The sequence below is a fragment of the Pagrus major genome, chromosome 5, assembly GCF_040436345.1.
Source record: "Pagrus major chromosome 5, Pma_NU_1.0".
Lineage (NCBI taxonomy): Eukaryota > Metazoa > Chordata > Actinopteri > Spariformes > Sparidae > Pagrus > Pagrus major.
In genome coordinates, this window is record NC_133219.1 from 6,589,313 (window position 1) to 6,595,312 (window position 6,000).

Consider the following 6,000-nt stretch of genomic DNA (forward strand, 5'->3'; position numbering starts at 1 on the left):
TCTTTTAAACAACACACTAATGAATTATGCATTTATCCTCATTATATCAGGACTGCAATGACTACAATAATAGCACTGATTGATGCTGCACCCTACACAGATGTCATCCGACTCTCTGTACTTGTCTTTTCACCCTTGAAAACAGGTCGAGGTGCTTTTTGCTGTAGTGCAGATGCTGCACTAGTAAAGATATCTTTAACCTCTAAATCTAGGGACTTTATAGTTTGAACTACACACATGCACACATTGAGACCTATCATCATTCTCTCAGTAACATGGTGGGCTTTTGGTGTTTCATTTAGTCAGTAAAAGGCTTATACATTTTAGATTTTTTAATCCTTGCAAATGTGAAAATATGATGTTCTCTAGAAGTGTCCATTCACCCTCTTGTGAAAAGAGCTTTTTTTAAATCTGCAGTTTAACCTCAAACCTGTCAGAGTGGGAACTAACTCTGTGAACAAGTGGATTTATTTTGGGCCAGGGAAATAAAAGCTATTAAAGCAAGAGGAGAGAAATGTTTCTATTTGCGACTATCAGAAGGAATAGCAGTGTGCTTTCACACCTCTGACAAAATATTTTAGTTTTAAAGAAATATTTCCATCCACCAATGCGGCAGGGCACATTTTGTTTCACACAGCCTTCCTGTCCAGCTGCCAAGATGAACTTTATTTCAGTGATTGACAGCAACTCACTCTACACTCTGATAAACTACTCTGCAGGAATCCTAGAAGGCTGGACGAGTCCTCCTGAGCCAGATTTACAGACGTGGGCTTCATAATGTGTTGGAAAAAGTAGGTATGGAAATGGAAGCTAATTATAATTTTTGTTCTACAACATTTCTTGGACGCAGAGCTGCTCTGCAGGCGGGGAAAAAAATCACTCACTGTTTTAGTTAATCCTCAACAGGCCAAGTGAAAGCAGCATGCTTTTTCCTGCCTAACTAGACTGAACACCTTGGGAAAGCAAAGAAGGGAGGGGAGCGGGAATATTATGAAGCCTCACGCTCTTACTGTGAAAAAGGAGAGGAAAAGTAAAGCAGTCTTAGCGTATTAATTAACCCTGTTAGCCACTACATCTCGCTAACCTGTAAAGTTCAAAATAGCCGTAACCTATAGTTGAAAGCTATTCTTTAAGATAATGAAGCATGAGAAGGTCAAGTCAGTCATCAAAATCACAAGTCAGTCACCTATAATACAGTATATTTCATACATTAACGTTTTTTCATTTGACTCTTGCCTTATAGATTACACTCACTGAAGTTAGAGTCAAACGGGGATATTTTGTCTAAGTGCAGAGCAATGTGGAAACGTCACAGACGAAGAGAGCTGAAGGAGTCCGGCATTAGAAAATGCGAAACACAACTGTCCCTGAAAAATTAGAAAGGCTTGTTGAATCTTTTGCACACATGACTTAATCAGATTTTAGGTAGGCCTAATTTAAACGATGTAGCTCAATGCTATTATGATAAAAAGGCAAAAAAAACAAACTTTTAAATCATGATGATGGGACATTTTTTGGGGTCTGTACCAAACAAACAGCTTTTATCTGGAGGACAAGATTTGCAAATGAGGACATCTGTGCAGCACTGCAGTACATCATTACGATGCTGTTTGAAAACACATTTTCCCTTTACCATATAGATGTTACACTTGACCATACTGCGATGGCCATAATGTATTGATTCATTGTGATGCCCTAATGAATTCCAACTAAATCTATTCATAATAATATAACAACTATATATAACAACTTTAACAAGAGCTAGCTTGCACCATCAATCTGTTACTAAGACCAGGATACGGAGGCACCGCCAGCCCAGTCGCCAGGATATAATGTTAGCAGTTAACATTTCTGCAAACCATAGATATATCCAAGGTTGACATTTGTGCCAAACATGGCATATAACATTCACACTATATGCTTATTAACCACCTTTCACATCTGGAGGTGGAGGGGATGGTGGTGGCATTATTACAAGGCAACAAGGCTGCGTTCCAGTCACACCACTAGATATTTTTAAAGACACCTGCAGACATCTCTATCCTTGATCATGACAGCCACGGGTATTTTAAGCCAAACCATGATGTTTTTCTAACCCTAACCAAGTGGTTTTTGTTCGTAAACCTGCACAGCAATGCAATGAGAGAAATAGAAAATTCAGCCTAAACAAACATAAAGAAAAAATATTGAAACATTCAGTTTTAATTTATCTGTGGTTTTGCAGAACTGTAGTTAGCTAACACTTATTCTGGCTATTGGGTTGGGCGCTGCTCAGCCTTCCCTCCAATGTTGCCCAATTTTTTAATTCTCCTCAAAAGCTCTTCATAAATATCAAGACCAAAAAATCACAACATTTTTGACCAAATACCTTGATATCGATTTTGCAAGAATATTGTATCTTCACAAAATATCAACACAATGATATTTTTTGTTAAATAATAATCAGTTGTGGGGATATAATGACTAAGTGGGTGAAGGCAAGTATTAGAATGAGTAGGACAGTCTGGTAAGTTCAGAAAATCACATCACTTTGCTGTAATACTTTAAAAGCTTCACTTTAAAAACACAAAATGATGATATCCAAACTCAAGACAGATATATAGTCTCATATCACGAAATTGATATTATATTGATATATTGTCCAGCCCTATTCACTTTATAACTTTCATTGAGCTGCTTCATAAATTGATGCACTGAAAAATGTGCTTTAAAAACATCATCATGTTAAGAGTGTTGCCAAAAATCCGTATTCCCATTTTGTGTAAGATATCTTATTTAAAGTATTACTAAAGGAGATGTAAAAAAATCCAACAACCAAAGCTCGACCTCTAAAAACTTATTACAGGCACAAGCATTTTGGGGAACGGTACTGTAATTTGTTTTCTATTTTTCATTACATAATTCAGCATTTTGGTTCAGTGCATTTAGGGTTCAGGCCGTCGTATTCAGAAAAAAACCAAGCTTGAAATCACATGGACTGACAGGTCACTCGCTAATTAGATGATTCTGTTAACTTGTCATTTGTCTTGTCTTGTATTTGTCAGCAGCGCTACAAACTGTAAAAAACTACGAGGGAAAACAAAACAAAGCTCATTCAGATGACTGACAGCACATCATTCTTCACTCCACTCTGCCAGAAGGCTTGATGCATTTTTCTGGTGGTAGTCAAGAGTCTAACTTGTAATGCATGAGGTGAATTTGCCTGGATTAGCTGCTAAAAAAATGTCACATCCATATCTGATAAATTGTGTTTGACTGTAAATAGATCAAGCCCTACCTTTGTTGTTCGATCAGGTTCGATCCCTGGGGTTCAAATTACCAGTAATCAGAGCAGGTTATATAAACGTGATGAGATAGATAACAGCCCCCCTGAGCAGGTTAGGATAGTTTGATTTGTGTGGCTTTTATTCAGTCATTTGAATCAGTGTTTATAAAATACACATGTAGGGGAATCTCCAAGCAGAGTGTGTGGAAAACATGGATACACACCATCAACATGATTAAACCCTGAGTTGTTACACTCTGTATCGTTGCTGCCCAGTTGTTACAGCACAGGTCTATTTCCTACAACATGAGGAGATACACCAAAAATAAATCACAAGTTCACCTCCCTGTTCCCTCTGTGAAATTGTGTAAGCCTCCCGATCTCTTATCAAATAATTGATAGAGTTCTTCTACATCCTACACTTTAAGGTTTTATGTACTTGGTATGCTTTTGTGTGAGATGGCCTGAACTGAACTGTACTATTTTCAGTGTTTGTCTCAGAGGTGAGCTGATGTTTACTGTGCCATATCACAGGAACACAGAGTGATTCTTCACTTCTCATCTGTCTTCATTCGCAGCAGGCTGCTGTCATACGGATCAGCCCACCTCTCTCTGCTGGTCAGCTCACACTTTATTCCCAAACATATTTCTCATTCACACAAAAGCTCAGCCCCATGGCCGGGATATACTGTTAACACTTAACGTTTCTGCAAACCACAGATACGTCTAAGGTTTACATCTGTAGCAAATGTGGCATACCGCGTTCACATTATATGTTTAATAGCTGACTGTCACAACGGGAGGTGGAGGGGACAAAGGTTGCGTTATTAGAAGGCAACAAGGCCGCCATATGGCCGACTGCAGTTCGAGTCACACCAGTGAATATTTATAAGGAATCCTGGGGACATTTCCAGGCGTTTCTGTGGTGACAAAATCAGGTGTTTTTTTCAGGACACCTCGGGATGTTTCCAGGCGTTTTTCAGGACACCTGGGGATATTTCTTGGTGTTCCTGTGGTGTCAAAAGCGATGTTTTTTTTAAAGGAGACATGGGGACATTTCCCGCTGTTTAAAACTGCCTGTTTTTCATGGAAAGCCGGAGCATTTCCATTCATGATCGTAGCAACAACTATATAAAACAATTTTAAGAGGAGATAGCTTGCACCATGAATCTGTTATTAAGACCTGGATACGGAGGCACCGCCAGCCCAGTCTCCAGGATATAATGTTAGCAATTAACACTCCTGCAAGCCACAGATACGTCCACAGATAAGGTTGACATTTGTGCCAAACATGGCCGATGATGTTTAGTTGTTTAATAGGTCTTTCACCCTTATCATGCTGTACTTCTTCTCACTGAATTTCTCTGCCACATTCCTTGTGTGGATACTGTAAAAGCAGTCGTGCTTAGCTCGAGAATGCAGAGTAGCACAACACAATATACATTTGTGTTAGTTCAGACAGGATGTAAAAACACAGAATACTACAATACTGACAGCAAATGCAATGCCAGGACTGATTTTGGAAGGTATCAAATGGCAAAAAGCTTGCACATTCTTCATTCTTCCGGGCTAAATTAACCATCCTACACATGGCATGTGCAATTAAGGATGGAGCACAGATTACATCACTCAGTGGTGATTTCAGTGGTTGCCATAGTCCCAGAACATCTAATTACAGGCCTGCACTAAAAACAATCTCTGAGAGGTTCACTGAGATGCACATAAACAGCATGAAACAAGGCACCAATACTAATCAAATGCAGCCTAACAGGGCAAAGAACCACTTGCCAACAGCTTGTTTGGACTAATCTCAGGCTAGTTCATGTGTCCTCTGAGTGAATCATATCAAGACCTCCATCAAACCTCTGTGTATCACTCTGCCAAATCCATTACATACCCACAAAAGATTCTCAATATTTTTATTTCAACATGTGGGATTTAAAGATTATACAAACTGCCATACTGTGCTGACAAAATGCATTTATCATTATTCAAATCCATACTGCGGTTTACTGTCTGCAGTGTACGTCACTGTTGTAGAGAGACAAGCCTACCTCCACTGCCTGCCAGTAGGTTTCAGTTTAATTCTGAGGTTTAACTCTTCACCTTTAACACAATTATCATTTATCTGCCTCCAGCCTAGGTCTGAACTATTACCCTAACACATGCCAGCATGCACCTTAAGATAATGTCAGTAAGTAAACTATATAAAACTCCTACTGTTTTATAACAATATTCAGTTAGTTCTCTTCAATTATTTTCTAGTTTTGTCTGGATTTTTATTGTATTTTACATTTCCAATGGATCATCTTCGGAGTGCTCTGCTTAGTCTTGCAATGCTTTATCATGTTTGCTTTCAAATGTAGAAGTTGTGTTAAGTTACTGCTGGTGAAAACCCCCAAAAGTATCTCTGAGGCTGATGGGAATGTGATCAGTTTTCAGGGACTTAGTCATAAACCAAATCGAAATTGGGGAACATTAGTCTCTTTACCAAACTTCATGTCCATCCATCCAAAACTTTCACTCAGAGGGATCACCTAAGGCATTGGGATCCATCCTTTGGGGACAATGAACAAAATTTGATACGATATTTCTGTCTGGGCCAGAGTGGTGGACCGACTGAGAAGCTGGCCGACCAACATCCATACAGTCATAGCACTAGCATGGCTAATAGAAATGGTAGCTAATCCAAATTTTAATTCCCAGCAGGTTGGGAATAGAGCATTCAGTGTTGC